This window comes from Curcuma longa, chromosome 5 (assembly GCF_044706935.1).
Source record: "Curcuma longa cultivar G26 ecotype Majalengka, Jawa Barat chromosome 5, ITB_CL_G26_1.1, whole genome shotgun sequence".
In the NCBI taxonomy this organism is placed as follows: domain Eukaryota; kingdom Viridiplantae; phylum Streptophyta; class Magnoliopsida; order Zingiberales; family Zingiberaceae; genus Curcuma; species Curcuma longa.
In genome coordinates, this window is record NC_133865.1 from 11,553,007 (window position 1) to 11,564,763 (window position 11,757).

Sequence of the window (11,757 nt, forward strand, 5' to 3'; positions counted from 1 at the left end):
CCGCGTCGTGGCGAACTCGGTCAGGTGGGTCCATCTCATGAATGATGAGGGGTACAAATGTGGGTACTTTTCATGCGGTCACGTAACTTCAGTGGAAGACATGCATAGTGACGCCTTTTCGGCTGCGTACTTTTGGCCGTCTCCGACTCAGCGATTTTTTTTTCTTTATTTTATTCTGCAAAATATATTATTGGGTGGAGATGTTTAACGGTGGGTGAGTGTATATATATATATACCTTAACTTTGGGCATAATGCAGCATTAACATTCAAATACTCCGCGCTGTGGAAGTCTCTTGCTCTTCCTGTATTATACGCAATGTTCTATTAAGTGAGGAAAAGATGTTGAGGGATGGCAATTAAACTTCAGGGACGGTGGGCCATAATTCACCCCTTTTTTTTTTTTTATGTTAACGACAAAATCAAACCTGAGTGGTGGTCGACCATCTTGGTCTCCTCAAACAACGACCATTAACATGGCAGTGGTTTAAAATGCGCATTAACGCAATTTTGATGATTAATCAGTCACTTACTTGCTCATGATTGTGATACCTACATGAGTAAATAATAGATAATTTAATTTGAGTGGTCGTTTAGACCAATATTATGTCTATCTATCATTTCCTTGGCCTTATAGCAACACTTGATCTCTCACTCCTCTAGTCTTCTGCCATAAGACTTACAGTAACACTTGCATACACGATGTCACCCTTTCACCAACTCTTCACATCAAACATCCCAAGACTCAGCCTATAGCTTCTCTGTTGCATCTTCAGGCCCCTTGAACTTGCACAAACAGCAGCATTAACATTCAAATACTTGTGAAGTCTCTTGCATCAAGGGTTCATCCGTATGCTTGTGTCTTTCATACTAACTTTCATGCTATCTATCATTACTCTTAGCATCGTGCCATCTTTTCGCCAACTCTCCCCATCAAACACCCCAAACTTAGCATTCCCTATCACATCCTCAAACACCTTGAACTCCCGACTGCCCTCTTCTCCCTGTGCTTATCAAGTCACTTCTATTAATCTTCAACCTTATTTGATAAATGATATTTATCGAGACTATGGGATCCAACATATGAACACTAGGATCCAACATATGATGGTCGTGGGACCGACTAGTCCACCTGAAGGCTGAAGGCTAAAAATATGAGATGTATGGATTTGAAAAAGGAATATAGTAATTTGGAATAGGATATAACTAAGGAAAATTTTATCCTTCTACATTTTAAGAAACAACTTGGCTTATATAGTATTATAAAAGAGGTCCAAAAGACTAAATTCAAATAACTATATTAAACAAGTCATTACATTTTTTAAACAACTTAATATAGTCAAATTCCAAGACAACTTAATTAAACATTAACTACAAGAATAATGCTCTTTAAGAGTACAAATAAATGCCTTTATAGTATACTTTTAGTGATATTAAAGTTGTGATGACATCACCGATAAATATCTTATAAAGTGATATCGTCTTAAGCCCTCTAGCATTCTTGATATTTTTATAATGTCATTATAAAATCTCAATGCTAATTTCAAAAGTATCTCAATTTAGGGATATAATGACATTCTGAAATGTCAGGAAAGAATCATGTTTCAAGGACATTTATATATACCTTATTATTATTATAATAAGGACAAATTTAAATATAACCTAAACTAATTTATATTGACAATTATAAGTGTCTTATATTTTTATATAAGGACAATAATATTAGGACCTTACGAGCTAAAAGGGATGAATAACTTTGATCGTTTTATCTTGATCTTGTGTTCGTCTACAAATCGTTAGTACACAACGGAAACAAAATACAATAAATCAATGTAAACACATGCACAACAACTGATTTTTACTTGGTTCGTCGCTTTCCAAGACGACTACTCCAAGACCTAGTCCTAGCAATCTACCATCATTATCCTTCTGCTTCTCAGATACCTTCTGGAGGCAAAAAAACTTCTTACAACACTTGTTGTTACCAAGCAACACAAAATTGAAATATAAAGTAAATATGCAAACACAAATGAAAGTTATAACTTTACTTTGGATCATTATTTGTCGCTTTGGATTATCTTTTAATGATAGAAAATATAGCAGTACTTCACCTTTAACCTCTCAAGAACCGGTTACTTAAAAACACCTCAAAAACTTCTTTTATAAGGTTGCTGTTTGAGCTAATTTTCACCTAGCAGTCGATTGATCTTACCCATCAATCGACTGTCATATCGAATCTGACCGTTTAAACCTACAGAACAACTCTTTCCTAACATGTTTGACCATCATTAGTCTACTGCTAAAGCATATAGTAGACTGATCACAAACAGTCGAATTCCACAGTCAAGTTCTAAACTCTATGTTCGTTCGAACAATGACATCAATTGACTAATACACTCTATCAATCGATTGATCATAATCAGTCGAGTTTTAAAGTTTCTTGCTACAGTGCCCATAAGTCGATTGATAATGTAGCAATTCACTATAGCAAATTACTATTTATCATACTGTAGCAATACTGTAACAGTACTGTAACAAACGCTAAACCTCAAATCCTAATTTTATGATTTAAAGTTCATCGGTCAATCGATACATTCTATCAATCGATTAATACTATTCATGTTTCAACCTTACGAAGGCTAAATTTTTATCTTTTTTGATATCTGATTGACCTCAATATACTAGGACTTCCTTTGTTTAACATCGAGTCAACTTGACTTGTTGAGACTTCTCATTGGCTAGCATCCGGTCAACCTTGATCTATAAGAATTTCATTGTTGTCTAGCATCGAGTCAACCTTGACCTGCTAAGACTTTACCCTCATACCAATTCTCTATTGGACTTCTAATCACCAAGTGTCCGATCAACTGTGAGCCACTTTCCGTCTCGTGACAACTTCATGTTGGACTTCTAACTGTAAGTGTCTGATTAACCATGACTCACTTGGACTTTTCCACCGTCAAATATCTAAACAATCTTAACCTACTTGACTCTTCTACAACCAACTAACATATTGATCAACTGTCAAGTATCTAGTCAACCTTGACCTACTTAATAGCTCACTCGACCAACTAATATATTAATCAAATATCAAAACCCCAACTCAAGTCAACTTGAGCTTGGTTAAATCTTGACTAATGGTCTATTACATCAGCAAATAAAAGTTGTCACTAATGATAATTTATAAGGTCGATCATTTTAAAATGTCACCTTAACTAATCTATAAATATCATTTATAATGATATTAAAAATTATCACTGATATTTATTCAGAATATATAATCGTAATTCAAAATTTACATATATCATCATAATTCATCCAACACATCGAATAGAAAAAAATTTAAAATACAATTTAAAGAGCTAACAGATAATTTTTTATTCATCTAGCAATCATTTGAGTCAAATTTACAAATGCAACATTAATGATAAGTTTTTTACATCCAAAACTAGTTATACACTAATAAAATGCACTCAAAATATTAAGTTTTAGAACTAACAAACTCTTGTAAAATAAAAACTCAACTAATTTACTATGGATCATTTTCAACCATCATATTGTAAGCAAAATTTAAGTACTTGTCACCTACAAATACAATGCATATATTTGTATAAGTACAATAAAAAAATAAAAATAATTTAAAAGATTGAATATCATACCAAATGAGAAATGGATAAAGTATTATTCTATATGCACCTAATAGTAGTCTTCACTTACTGTCAACAGAAAGTATATTTCATATATGTTTAAAATTTTAATAACATGATAAATATAAAAAATTAATAATATTTTACTAAAAGGTTAAAATCATACCAAATGATAAGGCCAAGCTATCATTCCTCCAAGTGTATTTTCAAGCCTTTATAAAAGATCATAAGGTCTAATTAAACTCTCTTCTTGTTCTAGGATAACTTGTACTTCACACCAATTTGGTCCTAGTGTCTGTCTCTCACTTTAGTATTTGGATTCATGCTATGGAGCACTCCTTTTGTCATAATTTTTGTTGAATCAAATAAACTTTGATCAAGATAGAACATCCAATCTATATGAAAGTGCAAAAGAGAACAAAAGTTTGAAGATGTATGGAACAAATAATAAAAAAGAAATTAAACAAACCTTACTCGTAAAGATGGCCGAGGTGGAATAGAAATTTGTGATTACTACTTGATGATGTGTGTTGACTATTATTGCAATTTGAAAGAAGATTTTGGTTTGGTTAATCAGAAATCTTTGCTTCTAACATTGCAACATGTTTTACCTTTTAAATTGCTCATCAATCTTTTCTAACTTTGTCTTTCGTTCCACCATAACTAGGAACTACTCCCCATAAATTAGATCGGCTAACACCATCACCAAGCATACGTACTAGTTCAAGTCTACCCGGTCCGATGATTTGAGCAAATACATTATTCTGACTCACTTGATCATTAGAATCTTCAGGAAGTTTATTTACTAGTTCTTTCATTACAGTCTTTACTGATATATTATCTATTTATACTTATTTAATACATAATGATAATTAAAATAAATCACTTTTAATTAATATAATTGAAGAGTATAAAGTAGCTTACCAATCTTTCTTCTATAACATTGCTTGAGGAACTTCCATTGGCATGAGTAAAGTCGGCATGAAATAATTTAACTCATGTTAGAGGGTGCCCCTTTTCTTTTTCTTGAAAATATATTTGGTTACTAGTTTATACATTCAAATGCACACAAAATTATAATATGAATAAGAAATATTATCAATTTTTGTTACAATGCAAAAGATGTCCTTCCAGTAGTTTGATTCATTATCTTTTGCTTTCTAACAATTTTTTCACTTCTTTCCTAATATATTAAATTACTTGTTATGGGTGTTATAGCCCCCCATCTAGGATTAGGCCCACTCGGCCCATTCGGTGTTCAGCCCACTTGGCAGTCCCCTGCCATTCAGTTCGGTTCGGCAGCCCACTTCAATCAGTTCGGCTCGGCAGTCAGTTCGGCTCGGCAGTCCTCACTGCCCTTCAGTTCGGCTCGGCAGTCCTCACTGCCATTCGGCTCGGCAGTCCTCACTGCCCTTCAGTTCGGCAGCTCAACTCTGCCAGTTTCAGTAAGCCCACTCGGCACTCAGGCTAGCTCCCACTCAGCTTACTCAGCCTATGTGACATCAGAAATGGTCTTCCCAAGACCATGTCTTATCATAAAAGCTCTCATGACAACTTGGATTTGACCCGTCATAATTGCTCTCTTTCTCTCTAATAGTCAACTTTGGCAAGCATTAATGGTGGATATGACTTGTCAACAAAGGTCTCCTCAAGGACCATGCCTTGTCAGCAAATGTCTTATCAAGGTCAATATCTTCTTAAGGACCATGCTTTGTCAGCAAACGTCCTATCAAGAGGAGAACTCTTCTCCGATCATGAAAAAGAGAAGCTCCTGAAGTATAAAAAGGGAGGAAGGAGGTAAACTAAAGGGTTCCGGGCTCTCTCTGGCTCCTCTCTCTCTCTCTCTCTCTCTCAGATTTCTTATATTTTTGGGCTGAGCATTTCATTACAGTTTTTTCTATTTTACTGTACTTCTTCTTCCTCCTGACTGGGCTGACTTGAGCGTCGGAGTGGCCGTCCGGGGGCTCCCCGGCGCCAGGATGACCTTTTTCTTCGGTGATGTTTCAGGGCCTCCAGGTAGCTGATCTTCTCTCCTTCCTCGGTGTGGAGGCCCTCTCCGGCGGTGACACCCCCCTCTCTTCCCCTGCGTGCTGACTGGTCCGGCGACGCGTCCGGAAGCCGATCTCAACAGGAACATATTTTGGCGCCGTCTGTGGGAACACAAACTGCCCTGTCTTGAGACGTGCTGGGAGACAACCTCGTCGGACCTGCTCACACATCACTTTAACCCAAGAGGGATATCACCGCCTCATGGCTGCCGCTGTCGCAGCCTCGCAAAACCAGCCCTTCGCTCCAGCCTGGCCCTTCACAAAATCCGCCCCGTCCGAGCTCCTCAGCGTTTCGGCGGCCCTCCTTACTATGTCGCTGAGCTCCTCAGCCTCTCAATTAACCTCTCAGCGGCTCGACCTACTGCTCGCCAGTCTTCTCGACTCGGTGGCTTTGTCGATGTCAAAAGGAGCAATCCTGGTACACATGACTACATTGTATTCTGATCCTGACGCATATGCTTTTTACAGGGCATCTCTCTACCGCAATCTCAACCTCCCCTGCGCTCCTGCAGCCGGGGTCGAGCTAAACTCTGGTGATCTCGGATCACTAGCTCCATCGACAATACTCCCTTCGGCTCGGACATAGCCAAGGTCGAGCTAAACTCTGGTGATCTCGGATCACTAGCTCCATCGACAATACTCCCTTCGGCTCTGATATAGCCAAGGTTGAGCTAAACTCTGGTGGTCTCGGACCACTAGCTCTATCGCCAATACTCCCTTCGGCTCTGACATAGCCAAGGTTGAGCTAAACTCTGGTGGTCTCGGACCACTAGCTCCATCGCCAATACTCCCTTCGGCTTGGACATAGCCAAGGTCGAGCTCAATTCTGGTGGTCTCGGACCACTAGCTCCATCAGCAAATGTCCTTTTCAGGGCTCAACCTCCCCTCATAGTCAGGGTCGAGCTTACTCCCGGTGGTCACGGACCACTAGCGCCCGCCACATCAAAGTCTGGTAAATTTTATAACACTTGCTATCTTTTCATGCTTAACTCCCCCGCGCTTCGCACAGCCGGGGTCGAGTCGAATCGCGGAATCGGGCCCACTACAGCGTCCGTCACCGCCATCTACTACAATTCCCAAACTCCCCCGCGCTCCTGCAGCCGGGGTCGAGCTCGCCTTGGCAACCGAGTCGTACTACCGACGTGGGGTCAACTCAGGTGGTTCTCTTGTTAAGCGGTTTTCATCTAGATTTTCATTTAGGCTCCTCAGCCATTCATCCCAGGCTTCTCAGCCCTTCATCTAGGCTTTCAGCCATTCGTCCGGGCTTCTCAGCCATCCAATTGGACTTCCTCTGCTCAGTCAGTCGGTCATTCTGCCCAGTCAGCTCAGCCGGTAGAACTCTCGCTGACTCCCTCTGCCCAGTCAGCTCAGCCGGTAGAACACTCACTGACTCCCTCAACTCCCACTGACTCATTTAGCTCAGTCATGACTCTCTCTGACCTGCTCAATTCAGTTAGTACTCTAAGGCTCACTCAGAGCATCCTGCAGCCCTCTCGGTTGTGCCTATTCTACAGATTACTCAGAGCTCTCGGCTTCACCTATCTTACAGCTCAGTTGTATCTCAGCTTTTCACACACTTTCTGGCTCAGAATCTCAAACAGTCAGCCTTTCGGTGGCCCTCTTGGCCTCAGTCATTCAGTGGCTCAGCTCAATTTTCCGAGCCTATCTATTAGCGGAATTCAATATCTCCTGAATCATATATTTTACTAGTCCTGGGTCTGCCGGGCTTAATATCTCTGGAGCTGTATATTCTCGGTTCCCGAGCCGTATAGTTCCCAGATCCTGGGTCAGCGAGTTATCACCTCTTATCGGGGTTAAATCTTTCCCGGATTATATATATTTTTCTGGTCTTGGAGCAGCGGACATTTTTTCAAAGAAGAATTCCTGCCTTGCATGTGGAGTTTGCATTGCAATGATCTCACTTCGGATTATTATCGCCTCTATTTTCTCGGACTCCAGGTGCCGCTTCCTGCCTCAGTTCAACTATGTTGCTTTCGTATTAGTTGACAAGGATAAGGATAACTCGACTAGATATTTTCTAGTTTTTTATATACAAAACTCTACGACACACAATATAGTTACTCCCCTCTCTTCACCGACTTAGGCAACTCAGCCCACACCCTCCCAAATCCGATAAGATGTCGGGAGGAATCAGTCCAGGCTGATATGACTGCTTCAAGTCACTTCGCAACCATACTGAATCATATTGGTGGTCGAGCATATCTTGAAACTCACCTAAAAGTCATTCTTCCTTCCAAAACTGTTCATATATCCTACTTATCGTGTTTGGAAACCTCTTTCTCTGAACTGGCTAGCTCCTCTGGTCTCTCATTGATCGCTCTATGGTGGCGGCGGCTTCCCGATCTCCATTGCCGAGCTCCCAAGTACACTCCAACTCCCCCTGTCAGTTCACGCGGGGAACTCTACTAGTAAGTCCGACTCCTCAGGCTGAATCCTCGATCAACGTCCCGCCTTACTTCCTGAACGGGAAAATAAGATACAGTCTATCGCTACTACTTGGTCTAGTCAGTCGACTTTCGCTCCTTCGACTAGACTAGCGGGGAGGCTTGTGTTATGGGTGTTATAGCCCCCCATCTAGGATTAGGCCCACTCGGCCCATTCGGTGTTCAGCCCACTTGGCAGTCCCCTGCCATTCAGTTCGGTTCGGCAGCCCACTTCAATCAGTTCGGCTCGGCAGTCAGTTCGGCTCGGCAGTCCTCACTGCCCTTCAGTTCGGCTCGGCAGTCCTCACTGCCATTCGGCTCGGCAGTCCTCACTGCCCTTCAGTTCGGCAGCTCGACTCTGCCAGTTTCAGTAAGCCCACTCGGCACTCAGGCTAGCTCCCACTCAGCTTACTCAGCCCCTGTGACATCAGAAATGGTCTTCCCAAGACCATGTCTTATCATAAAAGCTCTCATGACAACTTGGATTTGACCCGTCATAATTGCTCTTTTTCTCTCTAATAGCCAACTTTGGCAAGCATTAATGGTGGATATGACTTGTCAACAAAGGTCTCCTCAAGGACCATGCCTTGTCAGCACATGTCTTATCAAGGTCAATATCTTCTTAAGGACCATGCTTTGTCAGCGAACGTCCTATCAAGAGGAGAACTCTTCTCCGATCATGAAAAAGAGAAGCTCCTGAAGTATAAAAAGGGAGGAAGGAGGTAAACTAAAGGGTTCCGGGCTCTCTCCGATGGCTCCTCTCTCTCTCTCTCTCTCTCTCTCTCAGACACTTCTTATATTTTTGGGCTGAGTATTTCATGACAGTTTTTTCTATTTTTACTGTACTTCTTCTTCCTCCTGATTGGGCTGACTTGAGCGTCGGAGTGGCCGTCCGGGGTATCTCCGGCGCCAGGATGACCTTTTTCTTCGGTGATGTTTCAGGGACTCCAGGTAGCTGATCCTCTCTCCTTCCTCGGTATGGAGGCCCTCTCCGGCGGTGACACCCCCCTCTCTTCCCCTGCGTGCTGACTGGTCCAACGACGCGTCCGGAAGCCGATCTCAACAGGAACATTACTCATAATACACAAAATAAAAGTGTACATAACATTTGAATCAAATTGATTCTACATAAAGAAAATATTATCTATCTTTGATTTTTCCATGTTCCAAAAAGCAACTAGTCTCACATATTGTTCTACATGAGCTCTTTCATATCTTTATTGTAAAATAACTGAAATGACAATTCAGGATCATAGTACTTTTTTAGTTTGGACTTTCAATTTCTCCAATTTTTTTTTGCTATTGAGTGTAGCGTCCAATTTTTTATTCTGGAGGAAGGTCATACTTTTCCTACAAAAAATATTTAGACAAATTATCATTGCATAAATTAAAAGTCTTAAACACTAAAATTATACAAAAGCATATCAATTACCTTTATAACATTTAACATGTCTTTCTTTTTGTCTGTTGACATTTTATGTCAATCTTCCACATCAATTAGACAATACTTACCATTCCTTGCTAAAGAACCCAAGAGATTAGTAAATTTATTTCTTTTTGTTCCTATAGGACATCTCATATTATCACATAGAATCTTAATACGTGGTAGTATACTAGGTTGATGATGTGCGTAGGATGTATACATGTATTTATGCTTTATTTGCACATCTTTCTGGGTTTATTGTTTAATTCTTGTGTACATTGCATCCCATATTCATGCATTTAGGCACATATCTTACATTTCCTAGTTCGGAGATCTGCTCGTGTTTTTATATGTTTCAGGGTGGAAAATGGAGTAAAAACGGGTAAAAACGGAGTACCCATCGAAGACAAGGCAAGACAGGGCCGTGCCTCATAGGCACGGCCGTGTAGGCACGGCCGTGTCTCTCAGCTTCCAGGCCGTGCTTCAAAGGGCACGGGCGTGTGCATCAACAGAATACCATCAAGTCCAGGCCGTGCCTCACAGGCACGGCCGTGCCAACACCTCCCCACAGCAGCAGCCAGAGGCCGTGTCTCACAGACATGGCCATGCTTCAAAACAGAATCCAGCCAAGTCATGGCCGTGCCTCACAGGCACGGCCGTGTCTCCATCCAGAAGGAAGCCACTGCTGTTGGCCGTGCCCACCAGGCACGGCCGTGTGCCAAAACAGAAGGGTCCAAGCAGCTGGCCGTGTCTCAAACACACGGCCGTGTCCAGCAAATGAAGAGAAGACAGGCTTAGGCCGTGCCTCATTATTATAATGTTATTTCCATTTTTTTTTTAATCTAGTACATACAAAAATAAAAATTTATTCATTTCCAAATAGTTTTTTTATTTGATTCTATCCAAATCCAATTGAAAATTGGATTTGGATAGAAAAGGATAATACATTTACACATTTACCAAAGATAATCTTTTTTTGCACCTAAAAAGATTCTGTGAATTTCTTTCTAGATTGAATTGATACACAAGTAAACTCATCCAAGAACATTTTTGTCTACTCTGTGGGAACATTCTGATATGGAAACATCCCTGTGTGCTCTTCAGGAACATCTCTGTTCGAGAACATCCCACCGTGCATCCTTTGGGAACATCCTGTCCAAAAACATTCTACTGTAGATTCTGTTGGATATTTGGGCCTTAAAGGATCAATACAGTTTTGTGAAAAAATTGTAGTGTCATCAATTGATGAAAGTGAAAATTGATTTCAAAATCGAAATCTACGTTTCACATAGATCTAGACTATTAATTTGTTCAAAATCGATTAAGGGTGAATGAGAAATTAATTGTTCAAATCAGCCCAAATAATATTAATTGTGAATTAATGTTATATAAGGAAGTGTACGGGGAATAATCCCACATCGAAAAATTTGATGGGTTTCCTTTCCTTATTAATATTGTTGTATTAATAGAGTTAACACAAAAATTTATGGGCCCTCTTCTCACGAGCGAGCAGGTGCTCGCACTTGTGAGCCTGTGGCCCACCACCCACCACGCATGCAATAGGCGCTTTGTTAGCGCACTTTATACTTAAATTTATGCTCCAGAGGATGTGGCATTGCCTGACTAGGCGAACGGATGACAACCACGAATCAAAGGGTTGTATGGATCGCATGTGATGTGATCTGGAGCATTGAATCGCGAAGAGTCGAGATCTGACCGCTAGTGATGATGCTTGATTTGAAACATCAGATCGAATGGATCTTTGGATCCAAATCTGGCGGTTGATGACAAAAGAGAATTTGAAGGATCACAACCCTCTAAATCTGATGGATAAGATTAAATGTTGATCTGAAGGGTTACAACCTCAAGATCGATTCTGTCCAAAGGTTACAGCCACTCACTAATGGGTATTCTATCTCTTTTCTTTGTATAAATAGATCTCTCCAGATGTTGAAAATTTCATTGAATCATCAATTCATCAATTCTTCTCATCCATGGAAGCATACATCTCATCTTGTGCATTCAGAATCCAAAAAACTTACGAAAAAAGTTCGTTAGTCTCGAAATTTGAAGTGTTACTATTCTAAGACGTCGTCATTGTATCTTGCGAAATGAATTACTGTTATCCATAAGCACCTGTAGTGGAGCAATATCATTTTACGAAGATAGTATTGAATACTAACCTCGACGATCCGAT

At 40.5% G+C, this 11,757-nt stretch overlaps 1 pseudogene; it reads right to left on the reverse strand.

Moving 5' to 3' along the window:
- Positions 1-748: 748 nt before the first annotated feature.
- LOC141829883 (uncharacterized) lies at positions 749-9,611 on the reverse strand (annotated as a pseudogene).
- Positions 9,612-11,757: the final 2,146 nt, after the last annotated feature.